A 24,071-nucleotide genomic window follows, 5' to 3' on the forward strand; every position below is an offset into this window, starting at 1 on the left:
TCAGGCTTCTGTACCTCCTGCCTGATGGTAGCTGCAAAAAGATGGCATGGCCCAGATGGTGGGGATCTTTGATGATGGATGTTGCCTTCTTGAGGCAAGGCCTCCTGTAGATACTACTGATGGTGGGGAGGGATGTACCCATGATGTATTGGGCAGAGTCCACTACACTCTGCAGCTTCTTATGTTCCTGCGCATTCGAATTGATGCAACCAGTCAGGATATTTTCAACAGTACATCTGTAGAAGTTGATTAGAGTGTTCAGTGACAACCCGAACTCCTTAACCTCCTAAGAAAATAAAGATGCTGACGCACTTTCCTTATGAGTGCAGTTATGTGTTGGGCCCAGGTCTGGTCTTCCTATATGTTAACGTCCAGTAATTTGAAGCTGCTGACTCTCTCCACCGCCGATCCTCCAAGGTAGACTGACACATATTCACCCCCCTTCCCCTTCCTGAAGTCAAAAATCAGCTCTTTAGTTTTGCTGACATTGAACGAGAGGTTGTTGTTGCAGCACCACTCAACCAGGTGTCCTATCTCGCTCCTGTACACTGACTCATCACCACCTGTGATTCATCCAACAACAGCAGCATCGTAGGCGAATTTGAAGATGGCATTGGAGCTGTGCTTAGCCACACAGTCATATGTGTATAGGGAGTAGAGCAGGGAGCTAAGCATGCAGCCTTGAGGTGCACTTGTATTGTTGGTCAGCAAGGAGGAGATGTTGTCACCAATCCTCAGTGATTGAGGTCTGCTGATGAGTAAGTCGAGTATCCAGTTGCAGAGGGAGGGACAGAGGCCCAGGCCTTGAAGCTTGATGTTGAGTTTGAATGGAATAATTGTGTTGAATGCCGAGCTGTAGTCAATGAACAGCAGCCTGACGTATGAGTTCCTGTTGTCCAGATGGTCCAGTGCAGAAATAGTCCTGGTTGTGTTTGTAATCTAAACTAGGACAGGTGGATCTCCAGTGCATCCAGTAACTTTAAATGACCCATCGGTAAGTTAAATCTTTTATCATCAGTTGTTCTGTTAAATCTTTATTCCCTTTGGAGAAAAAAGGGAAAGAAACCAAAAGTACAAGGTTGGCCAGGGCTAGAGTCCAAGATGTTTTGTTTTTAGGTAGGTGAATCCTTCCTCCATTTCAGGTCAAGAAGCTGATCCACATAGATAGATTTTCTTCTGTAAAATATATATTCTACACTGTGGCGACTCACCGTCTAGTCGGGCGAACCGGCTCGGCAGTCGGGTCGCGCGGCGTCGGAGCGACGAGGCCCAAGATAGCGGCGGGCCTCGTCTTTCCGAGCGACGGGGAGAACCCGCGCGCGGGAAAGTCCTGATGACGTAGGACTTACGTCATTGCCGGTTTTTTTGGGCGGGAGTTTTTCTCCCTTAAAGGGCCCGCACAAGGCGGGAAAATAAACCAGTTCTGTTTGGCAATCCTCCGAGTACAGTCTTGTTTTATTCCGCGGTAGCAACCGCTACAACACTTTCATTTAGTGGATTTGCAATGAAGCTGCATGCTGACATACATGCCAACAAATTTTGAGCTAAGGTTATGTGAAATATTATAATTGAAACACAGGGTGCTGTGTAAAAGTATGACAGGGACTGTTCGCAGATATTGGCATCCCTAAAAATGGATTTTCCTATAATAAAGACTGACATGGTGTTTTCAATGTGGTCTGGTACGGAATGGTATAGCCCATTCATTTCTAGAGAAACAAAGGGCTGCAGATGCTGGAATCTAGATGAAAAACACAATGATGCTGGAGGAACTCAGCAGGACAGGCAGCATCTGTGGAGAAAAGCAGGTGGTCAACGTTTTGGGTCAGGACCCTTCTTCAGGACTCCAGGAATAGTATAGCCCATTCATTTCTAGTTTATCATGGATTATGTACACCTAAGCTGTAAAATATAGATATTACTGGGATCTGCAGTTAATCTTTGAAGAATATGACTCTTCTCAGTACAACACCAGACACAATACAGTATAGTTCAATAAACAACATTAAGGTGTTGCTGGGAAACATCGAAGGGGTAAAATTATATTGTAATGAGCAGCTCAATAAGTTCATAACTGTGGGCAAGCAGTACAGACAGAAATTTTACACCAGCAAGTTAAACATTGCAGAAAAGAATTCAAAAGAAAAGAAATTAAGATACATGTCAGATTCTGGTTTGATATCAAAATTTACTGCCATGACCAATTATTTCGCTGTCACTGATCATTGTCAGAGAGACTCCAATAGGCAGTTTAAAACAGCAGAAAATAGTTTCTGACGACTGTGAATATTTGCATTTATGATCATCAGAATTGCATATTTGTTTCCAAAACTGAAACCAAATAAATTTGGCAAACGAGGAAGGTCAATATTAATTTTAACTTTGGGTGAGAGTACACAATGGGTGATGTCAAATTAGCTTTGTAACTGAAGCACCTCATCTTCACTTTTAAAGTCTAGGCCCCTTGGTGTAAAGGCCGACAATTCCATTAGTCTTTCTAATTACCTAATACATCTGTGTAGTAGTGTTACGAGCCAGGTCCCTTTAGGGCACCTGGACAGTACAGTAGTAGTGTGTGTGTGTGGTGTCATCAAGACAGCAAGAAGATTACAACGTGCTGACAGTTTTGGAGAGACAGAGCGAGAGAGAGAGAGAGAGAGAGATAGAAAGAGAGAGAGACTGATGGTCTCTGTATCGATGGATGAAGAACAATAGCTGTGTCTGGATTTTTGGAACAAACAAGTGGAGTCCACTTTGTCATTAACCTGTAGTGGGAAAAAGGTATTTCTGTGGGCGGCCACGTATCGAATGCCTTCGGGGTGGCAAATACTTCAGAATAAAGCAAAGGAGATCATCAGTGATTGAGGTGTCGTATGGGTTCCATCGTGGAACATGTGGATTTCATAAATTCTCTCTATATTCTCTCTACATTTTCTCTTCAGTCGGTGGTCTTGCAAAAAGCCTTTGCTCACATTTCACCTGATGACTTGCTGAACTGTACTTTGAGAACTATTCTTAGACTTGGAGTTTGGGAATTTGCCAGACACACACTTTGAGTTTATTAGATTTGGGGTTAATGTTTGACATCTAACGTTTTTATTTTTCTTATTATCATAAGTAGGTATTAATAAAATAGTTTCTAACACTTATACATGACTCGGTGTGTTTCTATTGTTGCTGGTACATAACATTAGCTTTTAGTGACTTATGTGTGTTGACTTCAATTCCCCAGATTGAATTCTATCCATCATAGTTTCACCTACTCACTCATTCCGCCTATATCCTTTTGTAATGCCCTTCTCCAACTAGTCAACTTGTTGTACCTGCAAGCTTAGCATCATTCAAATTTTGTTTCTTTCATATCTAGTTCTGGAGTTAATTGTTCAGACTTCTACTGACACATTAAAGAAGCTGTATGAGAGGCCCACAACATTTTTAATAATTCAAGGATAAATGTGTTTCAACATGGCAGATGGTGTTCAATAGAATCAAAATTGAGATAATTTAAGTAAGCTCTATGACTGTAAAGCTCTCAATTTGAAGTTCTTTTTATATATAGCTCAGTAAATAAATATACGCAGGATTTGTGGTATTGAGTTATGTGCATCAACATGATTAAAAATTTCATCCCTATTTTATGTTGTGATTTTTAGTTTCAGCCAAGGTGGGAGTGAATTCATTCTAACAGACCTCAGCATTCCAGAGCTAAGGAAATGGTTTCTGTTCCTGAATGTTAGCCAATATATTATTGGATGTAATATTCACAGGAAGATAAGATCAGGCTCTTGGCCCATTGTAGGAATAACCTATTGAAACATAATGTTAGGGCTCCATTAATGGTGGCCACAAGCAACAGAAACTCCTTTTTTTGATTATATGGCATTAGACATAGTCATCACAGCCTGTAGAAAATACATGAACGTAATGAGGAATCATAAAACAGTTCTGTTATTACAAGAAGAAAGGTTTACATTTATATTGTGGCTTCCATGTCTCTTTTAGGACAGAAGTTCAGAGTTCACTGAACATTGCGCCGGTAATCATGGGCCGAAGCATTATAATGTACCAACTAATGAAAGGAAAGAAATACTTGCATTTATGTGGCATCTTTCGCAACCTCAGGATGTCCCAAAACATATTACAGCTATTAAAGTAAACTGAAGTGTGATCTCTGTTGGAATATAGGAAAGATAGTACCTAATTTGAGCATGGGAAAATCCTACAACCATGATTTAAACAAAAACTGTTCATTTTTTTTTTATGTGTTGGTTGAGATATAAATATTGACCATGAAACCAGAAGATTTCCCTATTCCTTTTTAATGGTGCAATGGAATCTTTTATATCCGCCAGAGATGATATTCTCAAAAAAGTTGACACTGCACTAAAGGAGGGAAAGGAGGAGAAGAGGAAGAAATATGTTCAGTTCATTCTGGATGGATACAGGATTTTTCATTAGAATAACAAAATAGCTTAAAGACTTAGGGAAAACCGAACAGATTGGTGCACCTGTAATGATCAAAACAAGTCATGCTAATTCTTTCCACTGACACAAATGCATTGCTACAGTTGAACAAAGTGCCCTTGGGACGTATGAAACCTATACATGTGGCTTGCTGGCTTCTGTCTTTTAAATCTACGAATCATTCTCTAGACAGAGCCATGAGGAGAAACATAACACTAAAACAAAGGAAGTCATTGGTTTGAAGTTGCAACCACTAGAAAGGAAAATTAAACCATTTGCTAATGACTGAGGACTTTTCTAATTGCAAGAGCCCAACATCCCAGCAGACAAATTGCCATTTTTTTTTGTTTTGGAAATATTGTGCCAAATGACTGCCTTGCTGGAAAAAGCCGAAGCAATTTTCAAGAGGAGATGCTGTTAAAATGAGAGGGATTTTTTTCGCTGTAACTTTAGCATCTGAACCTGAATGATTTTGTAAGATCTCGTGAAACACTTTGAAATCAATGTGATCTTTTAACCTGTATAGTAACTGTTAGGGATTATTCTGGAGTTATGAATTTATGAATAGCAATCATTAATTAAAATAAAATTGTTCACAATTTAATTTCAACTGATACTTTAAGGTCATCAAAACCAATCTTTGGGTATGGGACATACTGATTCTGTACCATTGAAACTACACAGGGAAAGACAATAAATGAATGTTCATGTCAACTGGCCCTCACTGAAATCCTCATGATGGGATCAGGGAAGGCAATAAATGGCCATCTCCTGTGTAAACACATTGTTAAAGACATATCCTGCCACTTAATGCGCAGTTCAGGACAGGTCTGTTTTGTCACTTGATATTCTGGCTCGTTGTATATTCAGGGATCCATCCCTCAACACTGTAACAAAAGAGGTATATTTTGGGTGTCTGGAGTTTGTGTTCAGAAGCTTTTGGACCAGCCACCAGTATTTGAAAATTCAAAGGGGTTCTACTAGTTGGGATGTGCTACCATTGTAAATGTGTAATTCTGCACAGTTACTAGTCTACGTTCAAAATGTTAAAGTTAAGAAGGTAATTATAGCCACTGAAACTGTAGTTAGTCATTTATTGTTATCTTTGTGTTCAATAAGTATAAAACATTGTCTGAGGAGAGGAGAACTAGATTCTCTCCAGAAGATCTTCTGTGTTGAATAAAGACCTTTTATATCTCCCAGCTACAGCTTCCCTGTGGCTCAGTTCAGCAGTCACAACAGTAACAGCAATAAGTATTACAAGAAATTATTGTAATGTGATTTTGATATGGTATACAATCAGAGATGCTTACAGCAGAGAAGGAAGCATTTGGCTCATTTAACATGTGCTGGAGCTTTGAAAGGGCAGCCATTCTTAGCCCCACTTCTTTAAACTACTGACCAGTCTGGAGAACAAACACTCATACAACATTGCCTCAATAGCTTTTCATCTTCCTAATGAATCTTCTGCATGGTACATTATCAAATGCCAGAGAGGATTTACGAGAATGGTTCTGGGGTGAGGGACTACAGTTACAAGGATTGATCAGAGAGGCTGGCAGTGTTTTCTTTAAAGAGAGGACTGAGAGAAAATTTGAGAGAACTATATAAAATGATGAGGGTCTGGACAGAGTTGATAGTGGGAGGCTGTTCCCATTGATGGAGGGATTTTGCACCTTATTATCTACCTGCACTGCACTTCCTCTGTAGCTGTGACACTTTACTCTGTACTCTGTTATTGTTTTTACTTGTATTACCCCAATGCACTCTGGACTAACTCAATGTATCTGTACTGTGTAATGAATTGATCTGTACGAATGGTATGCAAGACAAGTTTTTCACTGTACCTCGGTACAAGTGACAATAATAAACCAATACCAATTCTTAAGGACAAGAGGTCACAAGCATTAAATAAAGGGGAAGAAAACTAAGAGTAACATGAGGAAAAACATTTTCAGGCAGCGTGCAGTTAGAATCTGGAAAGCACTGCCTGCAGATGTAGTGGAGGATGGTTCCATTGTTACCTTATCAAAGATTTCAGTAATGGTAATCAGCCACAACTTAGCATTGGTAGATCTTCTTGAGTTACCCATTTCTTTCCCACATATAAGCTTATTTTATACCTGATAATAATACTCAGTAACTTCACTGCTAATCTTAAACCACAGCGCTAGAATCATAGAAATGTACAGCACAAAAATGGGCCTTTATGGCCCACCATGCCAACCGTGATACCCACCAAAACTAATCGCATTTGCTTGCATTAGGCCTGTATCCCTCTATGCCTTTCCTATCCAAGTACCTGTCCAAATGCCTTTTAAACATTATAAGAGTATCCTCCTCCATTTTATCCTCTGGCAACTTGTTCCAAATATTCGCCACACTTAGCAACCCTTCTTTGCCAATTTCAACTTTCCAGAAAATGAAAATTGAAAGATCCTGATCATTTTGCTATTTCTATCTTCATTTCTTTCAGAAAATTGGGGTCAATTCCTTCTGGACCTACTGCCTTACCCACTTACAATAATACTTTGAATCCTTCTCCTCTATCAATTACAATCCTGCTGGTAATTTTCATTTTTATTTTTGGTCAAAATGAAAAACACAATGATGCTGGAGGAACTCAGCAGGCCAGGCAGCATCCGTGGAGAAAAGCAGGCGGCCAATGTTTCGGGTCAGACAGGACTTTCTCAGGCCTGGCTTGCTGAGTTCATCCAGCAACATTGAGTTTTTCATCTAGATTCCAGCATCTGCTGTCCTTTGTTTCTCCTTTATTTTTAGTCACTTGCTTAATTTTTTTACAAAACTGTTAAGTACACACTGAAGGTTACAAAAAGAAAACAAAAAGATTCTGGAAATCTGAAACAAAACCAGAAATTGTTGAAATTACACATCAGAAATGTTGTCACCAAATCCTTCAGCTTTATATGAAAATTGAGTCCATAATAGAGCTATTCCTTTGTCTAGCCAAATATTTAGGCTTAATGGAATATTGTTGGGCTCTATCTACAATTGTCTGCTTATTTTTTCTCATAACCTCCCTTTCTCTTCCACATTAACTTTTCTTTCAATTCTCTGAAATAATTTCAATATCCTCTTTGGTGACTAATCAAGGATTTCTCCTAGTACTTAGCTTATTTTTCTGTTTTGTTTAATTTACGCTTCTTTTGTTACTCAGAATAATTGAATAAAACTGAAGTCAGGATGGTGTGTGACTTGGAAGGAACTTTCAGGTCGTGGTATTCACATCCATTGCTGCTTTTCTCCATCTTAGTAGTAGAGGTCACAGTCCTAGTAGTGTTGTCAAAGAAACCTTGCTGATTTCCAGCAGTACTTAGTATTGATGATACACCTTGCAGCCATTGTGGCTGGTGGAATAGGGAGTGAATATTTAGGATGGTGGATAGGATGCCAGTCACGCAGCCTACCTTGTCCTGGATGGTATTGATCTGAACAAGCGTTACCCAAGCTCATTCAGGCAAGCCAACAGCATTCCATCACACTGCTGAATAGTGTATTATAGATGGTAGAAAGGAGCTGGGGTGTCTGGATCCATTCACTGCATCACACCCTGCCTCTGACCTGTTCTTGCAAACACAGTATTTATATAGCTAGTCCATTTACACTTCTAGTCGATGTGGACCTACCAGGATATTGATGGTGGGAGATTTAGCAAAGGAAATATCATGCAATATCAGGGGGAAACAAATGTGAAATATTCAAACATCACTCTACACAGAATTACATAAAACTCTCTTGGACCAGCATTTTAAAGCTAATATGAATAGACAATGTTTTCTCACAACTATATCAAGAAGCTCAAAACAGATATGGTACAACAGATTCAATTTTAAAATGTGAATAACTTTCATAAAATTTGCTCTAGCAGACGGTCTTGAACCTTTCAAAATGCTGATACTTTAGGCTGAAGCCTACAAGCTGACATACTATAAGCCATTGAAAAACTGCTGATGTAGTGACTGATCTGCAATATTTTTAGTGCATTCATAATAATATGTCATTCACTTACAGTTACTAAGTTGACTAACCATGATGGCACAATGAATATTTTATTTCCAAGTGGAGAAATGGATTCGAAGGGCATGTGAATATAATGCACCGAGGGGAAACAGAGATACATTTAATGATGACCTAAAATGACAGATTAATGCCAAAGTCAGCTCATCAAAATACAGTGAGCATAATAAAAGTTACAGCTATTTAAATGTAATTGAAACTTTCCAAACTGGAACAATATTAGTAATAAGGTTCAGATTCTCCCTGTAACAAAACATTATGTTGACTTAACTGACTCTTTCATTCCAAATAGCCAGCTTCATTCCATGAGAAGCACCAGATATGTATTTAATATTTCTTTCAAATGGAGCAATTAGAATTACTCATTTTTTCAAATTAACATTGATGGATATATTTTTGAATACAGATGATTCCGGAAATTCACAGTGAAGAGGAAAATAGAATACTGGATACAAATTTGAAATTTCATGTTGTAATTTATGTGATAGAAACCATCTGAAGGGATATTGATCTGTCTATTATTCTGATCAGATGCATCGGGTGGCAAGGGGAGAGGGTCAGAGCATCTGGCTAGCGATCATTGGGTCAGGTCTGTGCCCTCCCATGAATGTGACAGGCAAATACTATAATATATTGAACTGAAATCTGGTAATCACTGTGTTCAATATTACAACACGTCACGGGGCACCTCTAAACCTGTCCAGACAGCGGAAGTGCGCTTTCAGCATTGCAGGGATGTGCATTTTCATTAATGGAGTAAATGAATGCGCTAGTTTCACTCTTCCTCAGCATCACTAAAGGAATCTTGACTGGTGTCTGCAGGCAGGTTTGGATAGGTTAACATTTATCTATAAAGATTATGCATGGTTTTGTAACATAAAATCTTTTTGGGATACTGGAGTGTATGACATTTCTTCTGACCATTCCTCTGCATTTGAACCTATTGCTGATGAAGAGAAGAGTGAGGAACAGATATGACAGGGCCAGAGAAGGGTCAGCCATGTTAACAGTAACTGACTGTGGTAAGGAGTCACTCCCACTCCCCACCCCACCCACATGTCTGTCCTGAGCACAGAGGTTTGCCTTCAGCTACATGAAAGACCAGTGAACGAGGAAGCAACAGTTCCTATTTTCTTTATGACATAGGAGGAAGCTAGTCAGTCCATTGATTCAATGTCAGCTGTCAGAACAATTGTATCTGGCCTTTATCACACCAGCCTACTTCATTCTCCTCACCCTGATTCTCCTGTTAGCTACCAACACTAGAGCTAGTATACAGTGTTCAAGTAACCTACCAACCAGCATGACTTCGGATATGGGATGCAACTGGAAAAACCTTGGAGAAACCCACATAGTCACAGAGAGAACCTGCAAATTCCACACTGACAGCACTGGAGGTTGGGATTGAACGCGGATCACTGGAGCTACAAGGCAACTGCCAGCATCAACAAGTGTTGCAGTTTGTTTTGTGGAACTGGTTTTTGCGACACCAACATCTTTCCCATAGAGATTCATGCACTCTCATGCTGTGGATCTCTCCAACATCTCATTGATATATCCAAATGTTGCAACAAGCAAGTGATGATATAGCATTCATACAGCCAAACCTGTTCATTTTCTACATGCTGCAGCATTTGAAAATGAGATGGCGTTGGATTCTTTTCAGGCTGACTGACATTGCAGAGTACAAGGGTCTGTGGCTTGTGCTCACAGGGTGATCAGAATGCTTGTAGATGCTACAGTGGTTTGCATGAAAACAGTACCGTATCCTAAGCGTGCAAACAGAATGTGATCACAGATTAAGATATAGGTAAGATATTTATTTATTAGTCATATGTACATCAAAACACACAGTGAAATGCATCTTTTTGCATTACTGAGAATGTGCTGGGAGCAGCCCGCAAGTGTCACCACTTTTCTGGCGCCAACATAGCATGCCCACAGCTCCTAACCTGTACACCTTTGGAATGTGGGAGGAAACCGGAGCACCCAGAGGAAACCCACGCAGACACAGGGAGAACGTACAAACTCCTTGCAGAGAATTGAACCCAGGTCGCTGGAGCTGTAATAGCTTTATGCTAACTACTACACTACCGTGCCGCCACAACAAATAGACCATAACAACATCCTGGAATCAGAAAAGCACAGTTAAAGCTGGGAATCTGCAAGTTACTTACTGAGATACTTTTCTCCTCCAGAAGCTGCACTATTAGAATTATGTACCATTAGAACACATAGAAAGGACTGGGGTTGTGATGCTTAATTTGATAGGTATTCACGAAACATGCCACAAAAATTTGGGACTTGGCCATTCTTGAGTAATATTTTCAAGTCTAATTGCTCTTTTAACGACTCAGCAAATGTTGATTACCATGAAGCAACGTCTCCAGCACTGACAATAATATTTGCAAGTGTAAAGTCCCATTCCTTCAGATTTTAATTATTGTGGAAGATTGTAAAAAAATGTAAATATTCCCTTGGGTCTCTTTTATATGTTTCTCTTTCTTAATTCCATCCTTCTTTCCTTTTATCTATTTTGCTTTCTATACATGACTTGAAGTAACTTTTCTAATTTGAACTTCCCAACTTGTACTGTGGGTCTCATTGAGAGTTCTTCAACAAGATTGGTTAGTGCACGGATCCAGAGCCTTGTGACATTTACTGTGCTTCTTTTATAATTACCACAATTTTCAGTAGAATGGATGGACAAGTGCAATGGGCCATTGGTGTTCCTTGTTTGCCACTGATCGCAGAATCCAGGCCAGTCTATTATAGATAGGATAATACACACAAGGTAGCAAATGACTGAATGGAAGAGCTGTGCACAATACAATCTGAAGCTTGTGATTCATTACAGGTAAAAGGAAAATATAACTGATAACAGTACAAGTCTGAAATGAATTGAAAATATGGAAATACACCTTAAATCTACTGCGAGATAAAAAACAAGTTTATCATTTTAGTACAGTTTGTCAGACTCTGTCAGAAATATTTTTCTTTAACAAAATTCTGTTAAGAGAATATTAGCCTGGCTTTTTTTTTCAGATGCTGTTGGATCTACAGAGTAATTACAGCATTTTTGATTTCTTATCTGCCTTTATGTCTGAGAGAGATATGTAATTCCTAACAATAAAATAAGCCACATATATGATATCTTGATTTGTTTTCTGGAATAGCTGCTAAATTTAACTCTATTAATCTCCACCTAATGATAATCAAAGATTAAAAATCATGATAGCAAAAGTGATTTACATGACAGCATCATGTAAAGTATGGTTTTGAGTATCACACCTGCAAATAAAATGTCTGCTTTTTTATTTGGGCTTGAATTTTGCATTGCAGTGCCTTACATTATTATCAAGTATGTTTCTTGCAACCATCTTCCAGCTGCTGCATTACTTGTAATAAATGTGGGAAAGAAAGAAATTCCTTTAAGGATTCTAATGATATTTGTTGACTTGTAGGCAAAAAGGCAAGACTTAAATTTTTGTATAAGTGTAAGTCTTCAATTCAAGAAGAAATAGACAAGGTAAGCATATCTGACGTGCACCGCTTACCAGGCAACCTGTATTTACTAACTAGATAGCACTTCTTGGGAAAGGAGACTGGCTTTCAATACTGTGTTCATAAAAGAAACTGCCATGTTGCTCTGTCACTCTGGTGACTATGCACTGCTCATGGGGTACGCTGTAATACCCTATTGCATGATGTTCAGTTGTGAGGTGGCATGCTGCTTAATGATACATTAGTTCTCAAGACCTTAATGATCTCCACAAACCACTTAGGTATCCACAGGATTATTTTTTGAAAATCATTAACAGTGGTTAATTAATAAGTCAAATTCATCACTGCAATATTTAATAACATATTATAATATGTCATTTCAAACCAAATCTAGCATTGTATTTATTTGAGGGCAAAATTAATAACCAATTTTAGTAAATAGTTAATATCTCAGCCCAATAAGGACATGCACTCAGTTCTTATTACAGTACATATTTTTCAGGAGACATGACAGTGAAGTGATCCTGCTTATATCTGCACAATTTCAAGAGGTAGTACTTACAGCCGTGCTGAATAAAGTAATGACATTATATTTTTAGGAGCATTTAAGACGCTTTCTGCAATCAAGAATCTTTTTAAAAAAAACAATTCGCTCTGTGCTACCCAAGTCAATCCAAAAGACCTGAACCAATATTAGCTATTCCCCTTCTGACATAGAGACTGATTGCACAGTTTATTAAAAGCAATGACGCATTGTGTACAGATTCATATTTTTTCTTTAAGGTTTTATGCTTGCAGATTTAGTGACCTATATACTTATCCATTAAGCACACAATGTCTTACTTACTAAGGTCTGGAAGAGAAACTTGATTGCTTTTTTTGTAACAGTCTGGATTCAGTAGCGTCAAACATGTACGTATTATCCATTACACCTCTGACATGTAAGACAAAGCTCTTCCACCCTTTAATCTCTCTAGCAAGTCTTTCAATGATTCTTGAGTTGTAGCTTAGCTTCCACAGCACTTCACCACACTTTCAGGTGGCTCAAGTTATTGCTATCCTAGTGATGGAATTGGCTTCCATTAGAAGCACATGGCCAGTCCAACTCCATTGCCTTCTGTTAGGGATTGCGCTCGTATTTCTTGGCTGCCCTGTATTTCCTCCACTCCAGCATTTTGTGTGTGTCACTGCATGAATAGGTCTTGATTTGAGACAGTTCTGGGCCAGAAGATTCTCTGAGGTATGTTGCATAAAGTGAATACAGCTTGAACACGTTATAGTCTGTCATTCCCCAGCATTCTAGAGTCATAGAGTCATGGGGCACTACTTCCCAACTTCCCAAATATTGATTGGCACCTGCTTAATACCAAAGGTTTAGATGGGGGAGGGTTTGTTAAGTGTGTCCAGGATGGATTCCTGTCACAGTATGTTGACAGGCCGACTAGAAGGAATGCCATATTAGATCTAGTATTAGGTAATGAACCGGATCAGGTGACAGATCTCTCGGTGGGTGAGCATTTGGGGGACAGTGACCACTGCTCCCTAACCTTTAGCACTGTCATGGACAAGGATAGGAGCAAAGAGGACAGGAAAATATTTAATTGTGGAAGGGCAAATTATGAGGCTATAAGGTTAGAACTTGAGAGTGTAAATCGGGATGACATTTTTGAAGGGAAATGTACTATGGAGATGTGGTCGTTGTTCAGGGCTCTCTTGCAGGGTGTTAGAGATAAATTTGTCCCGGTGAGGCAGAGAAAGAATGGCAGGGTGAAGGAACCATGGGCGACAAGAGAGGTGGAACATCTAGTTAGGAGGAAGAAGGCAGCATACATAAGGTTTAGGCAACAAGGATCAGATAGGGGTCTTGAGGATTTTGGGTAGCAAGGAAGGGGCTGAGGAGAGCAAGAAGGGGACATAAAAAGGCCTTGGCGAGTAGGGTTAAGGAAAACCCCAAGGCATTTTTCACTTATGTGAAGAGCAGAAGGATGACAGGAGTAAAGGTAGGACCAATTAGAGACAAAGGTGGGATGATGTGCCTGGAAGCTGTGGAAGTGGGTAAGGTCCTCAGTGAATACTTCTCTTCAGTATTCACCAAGGAGAGGGCCCTTGATGACGCTGAGGACAGTGTTAGTAAGGTTAATGTTCTAGAGCATGTTGATATCAAGAGAGAGGATGTGTTGGAGCTGTTAGAAAATATTAGGACAGATCAGTCCCTAGGGTCTGACAGAATATTCCCTAGGCTGTTCCGTGAGGCAAGGGAGGAGATTGCTGAACCTTTGGCTAGGATCTTTGAGCCCAGTGAGCCTTACGTCTGTGGTGGGCAAGCTGTTGGAAAGGATTCTTAGAGAATGGATCTATGGGCATTTAGAGAATCATGGTCTGATCAGGGACAGCCAGCATGGCTTTGTGAAGGGCAGATCATGTCTCACAAGCCTGATAGTGTTCTTTGAGGAGGTGACCAGACAGATTGATGAGGGTAGTGCAGTAGATGTGGTCTACATGGATTTTGGTAAGGCATTTGACAAGGTTCCACATGGTAGGTTTCTTCAGAAGGTCAGAGGGCATGGGATCCAGGGAAGCTTGTCCGTGTGGATTCAGAATTGGCTTGCCTGTACAAAGCAGAAGGCTGTGGTGGAGGGAGTGCATTCAGATTGGAGGGCTGTGACTAGCGGTGTCCCACAACGATTGGCTCTGGGACCTCTAATTTTCGTGATTTTTATTAATGACTTAGATGAGGGGGTAGAAGGGTGGGTTGGCAAGTTTGCAGATGACACAAAGGTTGGTGGTGTTGTGGATAGTGTAGAGGATTGTTGAAGCTTGCAGAGGGACATTGACAGGATGCAGAGCTGGGCTGAGAAGTGGCAGGTAGAGTTCAATCCAGAGAAGTGTGATGTGGTACACTTTGGAAGGACAAACTCCAAGGCAGAGTACAAAGTTAATGGCAGGATTTTGGGTAGTGTGGAGGAGTAGAGGGATCTGGGGGTCCATATCCACAGATCCCTGAAAGTTGCCTCACAGGTGGATAGGGTAGTTAAAAAGCTTATGGGGTGTTAGCATTCATAAGTCGTGGGATCAAGTTTAAGAGCCGCGAGGTAATGATGCAGCTCTATAAAACTCTGGTTAGACTACACTTAGAGTACAGTGTCCATTTCTGGTCACCTCATTATAGGAAGGATGTGGAAGCATTGGAAAGGGTGCAGAGGAGATTTACCAGGATGCTGCCTGGTTTAGTTGGGTATCACTATCCCTGAGTATGGGGATGTTGCTGAAGTCTTCTCCTTCCACTAGTTCTTTAAATGTCACCACCATTCACAGCCAGATGTGATAGGACTATAGAACCTTGATCTGATCCATCAGTCGTGAGGTCACTTAGCTCTGTCCATTGCATGTGGTTGTTATTGTTTAGCACACATATTTTTGCAGCTTCACCAGGTTGGTGTCTCACTATTAGGTCCAGCGTGCCCTTCTGTACTCCTTATTGAACCAGAATTGTTACCCTGGCTTCATAGTAATGGTACAGTGAGGAATAGACTGGGCCATATGGAAATTGTGTGGTAATGTGAAGGAATTAATGAATGCTTTTTACTACTGCACCCCATGAAGTGTTCAAAAAAAAAGGATTCAAACTGAGTCCATTGCCTGATAATAACTTCACAGGTATACCATATGCTGCAAAGATTCAGTTCTGCTCTTCAACTGTGCGCTTTCCTGTTGTACAGAATTCCACACTTCTAACTTCAGTCCATTTTGAGTGCGACAATAAAGAACCAGAAAGTTGTTGATGCCTTTCTGTCAAAAATCTACATAGATTCTCTGAAATGATTGTGTCAACCACTTCCATGTCTGTGACATGTCTTAGGTGGAGTCGTCCTATTTTCCTGGCAAGCTTGACACATTGACATGAATTCTTCTAAATTCTTATCTATATTTGACCAACATACTAAGTTTTCATGTTTTCAGCACTGGTCCACCTTCCATGTAACTCATTGGAAATCCACTTTCTCAGCACATGGGGAATAAATGTTCGGTATCCTCTCTTCAAACAACCTTGATCAGTGAAACCTTTAAATCTTCTGTTACAGAATGGTGCAAGTCTACACTTAAACACGTGTCCAGACTGCCCAACCTCTTGAGATTATGTCAGCAGACCCAATGCAGAAGCATAGCCTGCTGTGGCACCTGAGCAATTTCTGCAGCTGTGACTACAAAGTTATCGTCTACCACTTACCCATGTCAGAGTTGTCATGTGGTAAACTGGATAAAACATTAGGCTGAACAGCAAACACGTCTGCCCAATTAATCTTTGGTCATTTTTGCTAAGCTTTATCTAATAATATTCATCACTCAATGTAGCCTGCTATGTCTGTGGATAATTGCATTTGCTGGCCATTGTTATCGAGATGTACAGCACAGAAACAGGCCCTTTGGCCCACTATGTCAATGCCAACTATCAATTATCCATCTACACTAATCCCATTTATTAGTACTTGGCTTGTTCTATCGGCAATCCTAGTGCTTGTCTGGATACACCTTAAATGTTGTGAGAGTGCCCATTTCTACCTCTGACTCAAGCAGTGTGTCCCAGATTCTAACCACACTCTGGGTGGAAAAAAAAATATCCTCAGATTCCCTCTGAACCTTTTCCCCCTTACCCTAAACCTTTGTCTTCTAGTTTTTGTCACCTGTGTACAGAGAAGAATTTCCTACAATCCATCCTACCTATGCCCCTCATAATTTTGTATACCCCAATCAGGTTGCTCGTCAGCCTCTTCCTCTCCAAGGTAAACAAACCTAGCCTCAGCTTATAACTGAAATGTCCCACCCTGGGCCATATCCTGGTGAAGCTCCTCCACACCTTCTCCAGTGCACTCACATCATACAGCAAGGAAGCAGTCCCTACACCCCAACTCATCCATGCCGACAAAGGTGTCTTCCTGAGCCAGTCCATTTGTCTGCATTGGCCCATTTTCCCCGAAACCTTTCCTATCCCGGTACCTGCTCAATTGCATCTATTACTTCCTCTGGCAGCTCATTCCATCTACCCACCACCTTCTGTGTGAAAAACTAGGCTCTCAGGTCCCCTTTAAAACTTTCCTCTCTCACAGAACTATGGCCTCTAGTTTTAGACTCCCATACCATGGGAAAAAGACTGACCATCCATCTTATCTATGCCCCTCATGATTTTATGAACCTCCATCAGGTTATCCCTCAATGTCCTGCTCTAGGGAAAACAGTCCCAGCCTATCCAGTCCTGGCAACATCCTTGTGAATCTTTAAAGCACCCTCTCCAGCTTAATCACATCTTTCCTGTACTATGGTGAACAAAACTGCACACAATAGTCCAGGTGCAGTCTCACCAATCTCTTGTACAACTGTAGGATGACATCCCAACTCTTGTACTCAATGTCCCATCTGATGAAGGCAAGCATGTAATGTATTATTATTGGTATTGGTTTATTATTGTCACTTGTACCAAGGTACTGTGAAAAACTTGTCTTGCATACCGACCATACAGGTCAATTCATTACACAGTGCAGTTACATTGAGTTAATACAGAGTGCATTGAGGTAGTACAGGTAAAAACAATAACAGTACAGAGTAAAGTGTCACAGCTACAGAGAAAGTGCAGTGCAATAAGGTGCAAGGTCACAACAAGGTAGATCGTGAGATCAAGTCCATCTCATCGTATAAGGGAACTGTTCAATTGTCTTTTCACAGTGGGGTAGAAGCTGTCCTTAAGTCTGGTGGTACTTGCCCTCAGGATCCTGTATCTTCTGCCTGATGGAAGAGGAGAGAAGAGAGAATGACTCCGGTGGGTGGGGTCTTTGATTATGCTGGCTGCTTCGCCAAAGCAGCAAGAGGTAAAGACAGAGTCCAAGGAGGGGATGCTGGTTTCCATGACGTGCTGGGCTGTGTCCACAACTCTCTGCAGTTTCTTGCAGTCCTGGGAAGAGCAGTTGCCGTACCAAGCCGTGATGCATCCAAGTAGGATGCTTTCTTCACCACCTTGTCTACCTGTCACCACTTTCAGGGAACTATATACTTGTATCCCTGGGTCACTCTGCTCTACAGCACTTCCCAGGGCTCTGTTGTTCACTGTATATATTTGCCTTGGTTTAACTTCCCAACTTGCATCACTTCACACTTGTCTGGGTTAAATTCCATTTGCCATTCCTTGGCCCACATTCCCAGTTGACCTAGATCCTGTTGTAGCCTTAAACAACCTTTTTCAGTGCCACGTCCCTGTGAGGAATGACTCCAACCTATTAAGCCAGCAATGAGCTAGTTTTACTTCAAGAACACTCTGGAATTTTCCCTGAAATGAAAGCAATACAAGCAAGGTAGTGGAATTGTTAAATGTGCTACCCCACAACAGGACCCATCTAATGTTCAGGTAATATGCAAGAACCATATTTGTCACAAATCACTTCAAGTTGCTTTTCCCCAGAGTAAATGTGCTTTAATGCTGCTGGTATTAAATCATTAAAGTGAGCGATGCACACACTTTCAACATCAAATGCTTTTAGTGGAGAATGTCAAATTTCTACATATCAATTTTCTGAAGCAAATGTCATTCATCTTCAAACATGAGAGCAGGTCGATTATCTTATATCCTTGCTTTGGACCTCGTATCCTTGTTTGTGCTCTTCTTTCCAACCCATATTCCCTCAGTGAGACGTGAAAGTGTCTAACTAGACCTTGAAGGATTTTGAAGAAAAATCCCCTTAGCCTTCAGGACTCATCAAGATCGAAAGCAATGTTAATACACAATGGAGCACTGAAAGACAAACCATTTACTACAACGAGCTGCCTCTCTTTCTTCTTCCAAGATGATACATGACTTGCCAGCGGCAGGCATTTAGGGCAGAATTGTATTTCATTTGGGATTGCCATGTTTGAATGGGCAGTTTAAGTTGATATTTGCCCCTTCCTATTTCAGGATCTTGGTGCTTGATTCCACAGTCTGTTAAGCACCTGGGCTGCATTTCCCATCAGGGATTATTTGTCATTCGTTCGACTTCACAGTTAATGTGTTTGGAGAACTATGAGTAAAGACTCAAGACTGACATTTAGCTTGTCTGCCTGCAGGAATCTCATAACTAATTTGTAATGCCTGTCAGTCAGTGCTGGTCCTGCTTTTGCAAAACAGTGTTCTGTCAAATAATCTAAAAGTCCCCATTCTAAACATCAAACTCTGGAGAGCATGAATCAATAGTACATGCCAGAAATAGCATGCAAGATGCTCTCTTGCAAAGTAACACCTATTTTAGTTTGTGCTAAATAATTAGTCCAGAGAAGTTAAATTGGAATATTGTCATAACAGGTAGAAAACCGACACATTTGTGTTCATTCAGATTTCACATGGTAACAGTTTAGCTTGTCTTCCAAGATTTGTGCAGCAACTGGTTAAATATTCAGCATCATATTATGACTAAACTAATTTGGCAGAGGGATGGGAAGCATAATAGCAGTGCAGCAGGTGGAGAGAAAAATGTAGAGGATAAATCGAGCAAGTCCAGTGGGCAGAGCAGACAGAGGCAGGTTAGGAAGCATGGGAGGGCTGGCAAGCTCAGCTACATTTATTATAATGCAAAGAGCCTCACAAGTAAGTCAGATGACCTTAGAGTATGGGTCAGCACTTGGATTTATGAAGTTATTGCAATCACAGAAATGTTTAGAGAAGGGCAGGACTGGCAGTTTAATGTTCCACAGTATAGAATTTTAGGTGTGACAGAGGAGAATGCAAAAGAGGAGGGGAAGGAACACTGCTGATTAGGGAGAACATAACAGCAGCGCTCAGAGGGGATATCCTGGAGGGATTGGCCAATGAGGCCATATAGGCAGAATTTAGGATTAAGGGAGGGGCAATCACTTTGCTGTGGGTATACTATAAACCTCCCAATAGTCAGCAGGAATTAAAGGAACAGATATGTAAACAAATCTCAGAAAGGTACAAGAGCATTGGTTTATAATAGTTTTAACTAACCCAGTATTGACTGAGAGTGTCTTAGTGCAAGGGGCTTAGAAGGGGCAGAATTTGTTCAGTGCATTTAAGGAAGTTTTTTGAGACAATGTGTAGAGAGTCCTGCTAGAGACAGGGCTGTACTAGGCCTTATCTTAGGAAACCAAATTGGGCCGGTGGTAGAACTGTCAGTGGAGAACACTTTGGGAACAGGGACTAAGATTCTGTACGTTTCAAGGTAGTTATGGAAAAGGATAAGGTTGGTCCTCAAGTTAAGATCGGTCCTCAAGTTAAGGTCTTGAATTGGGGGAAGGATGATTTAAATGGTGTAAAGGGGACCTGGTGTAAGTAGATTGGGAGCTGATGCTTTTGGGAAAAATGATAGCTGACAAGTGGGAGTCTTTTGGTATAGGTATTAGTTTATTATTGTCACTTGTACTGAGGTACAGTGAAAAATGTGTCTTGCATACCGATCGTACAGATCAGATCATTACACAGTGCAGTTACATTGAGTTAGTACAGAGTGCATTGAGGTAGTACAGGTTTAAAAGTGTTAGTCCAAGTTCAGGGCTGGCATGTTCTGGTAAAGGTGAAAGGCAAACAAGGTTATGGAAACTTGGATGACAAAGGATACTGAACATTTGATCAGGAAAGAAAAGGAAGCATATGGCAGGTATAGGCAATTGGAATTGAAGTAGTTACTTGAGGAACATTGAATCCATAAGAGAGAACATAAAGAAATTAGGAGGTCAATAAGGGGTCATGAAACATCCTTGGCAAGTAAAATTAAAGAGAATCCCATGACATTCTTTTAGTATATCTGGAATAAGAGGGTAACCAGGGAAAGACTGAGTCCCCTTCAGAATCAAAGGGGTGGTCTGAGTGTGGAGCCAGGGGATGTGAGTGAGATCCTAAATGAATGCTTCTTGTCTGTCTGTATTCAGCAAGAAGAAGGACATGGAGGACAGTGAGTTCTTGGAGGGGTATGTGGATAATCTGGAACAGGTCAGTATTAAGAAGGAAGAGGTATTAGATGTCATGGTAAAGTTCTAATAAATCCCCTGATGAGATCCATCCTTGAATACTATGGAAAGCAAAGAAGGAAATATCTGGGTCCATGAATGGGATTTTTCCATCTTCATTAGCCACAGGTGAGATGCCAGAAGACAGGAGCATAGCTAATGTTGTTCTTTTATTTAAGGAGGGCAGTGGGGAAAAGTTACGTAACGACAGGCTGGTGAGCCTTATGTCAGTGGTAGTGGAAGGGAAAGTATTGGAGAAAATCCTAAAGGATGGGATTTATGTACATTTGGAAAGGCAGCGGCTGATCAGGAATAGTCAGCATGGCTTTGTGCAGAGGGAATCCTGCCTCATTAATTTGATTGAGGTTTTTGAGGAGGTAACTAAGAAGATTGATGAAGGCGGGGCAGCAGACATTGTCTATGTGGACTTCAGTAAGGTATTTGACAAAGACTGCAAGGTTGGCTGGTCCAGAAGTTTAAGGCACATGGAATCCAAGGTGAGATGGCTGGTTGGATTCAAAACTGGCTTGGTGGTAGGAGGCAGAGGGTAGTGGTGGAAGGATGTTTTTATGATTGGAAGCCTATTGGAGGTGTACTGCAGGATTGGTGCTGGGACCTTTGTTGTTTGTGATATGTTATAACAACTTGGATGTGAATGTAGGGGGTATGATGAGTAAGTTTGTAAATTACACAAAAGTTGGTGGTATTGTGGATAGCACGGAAGGCTGTCTAAGGCTACAGCAAAATATAGATCAGATAGAAAGTTGGACACAGCATTGGCAGATGGAATTTAATCCTGACAAGTGCTAGGTAATGCATTTTGGAAAGTCAGATAGGGTAGGACATAAGCAGTAAATGTAGGGCACTAAGCAATGTTGCTGAACAGATGGACCATGGGTTCAAGTCCGTATCTCCATGAAAGTGACAAAACTGGTAGATAGAGTGGTGAAGAAGGCTTATGGTACAGTTGCCTTCATAGGTTGGGGCATAGAAATGTTGCAATTTCACAAAACATTGGTTAGACTGCGCTTGGAGTATGGTGTGCAGCTCTGTTTGCCACACTATAGAAGGAATGTGATTGCACTGGAGAGAATATAGAGGAAATTCACCAGAATGTTGCCTGGATTGGAGGACTTTCATTATGGGGAGAGATTGGATTGGCTAGGTTTGTTTTGCCCTGGAGCGAAGGAGACTGAGGGGTGAGCTGATAGAGGTATATAAAATTATAAAAGGCATGAGAAGTCAAGATCTTTTTCCCGTGTTAGGGGTATCAAAAAGAAGAAGGCACCAGTTTAAGGTGAGAGGAAGGAGTTTTATATGGGACTTGACCATGGATGATTTCTGGAACTCACTGCCAGAGAAGGTGGTGGAATCAGATACAAATACTGCATTTAAGAGACATTTAGACAGGTACTTGAATAGGATAGAAGGTTACGGACATAATGCAGGGAAATAGGACTAATGTAGATTGGCAAAAGTGTAGGCACTGATGTGGTGGGCCAAAGGGCCCGTTTCTGTGCTTTATGACTCTATAACTCTTATCCATACCCTTTAAGAACTGCAGCCAACAACGATTCAATGTTAAATAGATGGCCGTGTTTCACAATATGCAAAGTGAAGCTTAGCTGCTTTACCATCACTTAAACTCTGAAAGTACTTTCATTATAGCCATTTTCATCCTTAAATATCATGAAGCACAGTTCCCCTTGTTCAATAGCTTATAAGCCGAGTGTACTTCTGCAGGGAAATTATTTTTCTGTTAATGAATGATATTAATGCCAAAAACTAACTTTGGCTAATGTGAGAACCTCCTCTCTGAGAAGCTAAATTTGTGTTTTAATCATTATGAGACTATCATAATTTGATGTGTAACAAATAACTGAAATGACTACAAGTTTGTAATCTAATCGAGGATTGGAATGACATCATAATCCATTGTCTTGAAAGTGTACTCTGGAATATTTTACACATGCTCACAATTGTGCCTGAAAATCCTTTGTTGGCCACTCTACTGAAGTTAGTAACTCTATAACTTTAGTATTTCTGTTCATGTCAGCTGGGGCTCCATTGGGAGCACTCTCACCTCTGACTCAGAAGTTTGTTGGTCGAGGGTTCAAGTTCCACTCCAGAAATCTAAACACCAACATTCATAGGCTGTTGTTACACTATTGGAGATGCAGCCTTTCAGATGAGACATTGCACTCATTGTCCAGTGCATATAACAGATCTCACATCAATATTTCACAGAGGAGTGGAGAATTTACCCCTGGTCCTGGGACCCAGACAACAGTCACCCCTGAACCAATATTGCTGGAATTGACTATCTGGTTATTATCACTTTACTCTTTGTGAAGGTTGTGCTCACGTTGACTATCATATTTCCAGTTTGGTAACATGGAATACTTTTTGAAAAGCACTTCATTGAGCATAAAGCATCTGGGGACATGTTGAGGTGATCATACTTTTAGCACACCATCTTAACTGGCTTTCTTCCAACAACAATCATTGCAGTAAAAACTCAGTGCAGCTGTAATCCAGTCCATCCTTTGGCAGGGCTTTTCTGGTGATACGTCTCAGGTCTTTCTCCCTACCCTCTGTCAGATTTGGTTATTTTTGAATCTGCAGGTTCTTTCAGGAGTCCAAGAATGAGTTGAAAACAACTTGGTGTTTCACAAAATTTTATTGGATAAGTTTAAAACATAGAAACAGTCACAGAGCACATGGTACTAGCTTTACTACTAGGAGATGAGCTGAGACAGAAGGAACTAAAGATGAGCTAGGGCCGGCAGGGGGTGGGGGGGAGGGGGAGAGAGAGAGAGCGAGAGAGATGAAGGCAAGATAAGCAAGAGAGAGATAGAGGAAGAAAAGTAAGAGAGGGATAGAGGCAAGAGAGCGATTAACAAAAAAACGACACCTTTTATACCTGAGATAAGAGGTACTCCTTCGCTAACAATAGCCCAATCAGAAAATAGATACCTGTGGCAAAACCAACCAATGAGAAAACACATAGTCACCTGATAGACAAACCAATAAGCTAGGAAGCGGCCATTCCTTGTGCAGCCACTTCAGGTGTATTAAAC

General features: G+C 40.7%; 1 long non-coding RNA gene across 1 annotated transcript in view; it reads right to left on the reverse strand.

The window, feature by feature from the left end:
• Nucleotides 1-24,071, reverse strand: part of LOC127574622 (uncharacterized) — a 172,158-nt gene that overhangs the window by 17,747 nt on the left and 130,340 nt on the right. The gene's annotated exons all lie outside the window — the stretch shown is intronic.

The sequence above is a fragment of the Pristis pectinata genome, chromosome 1 (assembly GCF_009764475.1).
Source record: "Pristis pectinata isolate sPriPec2 chromosome 1, sPriPec2.1.pri, whole genome shotgun sequence".
NCBI classification, from domain to species: Eukaryota; Metazoa; Chordata; class Chondrichthyes; order Rhinopristiformes; family Pristidae; genus Pristis; species Pristis pectinata.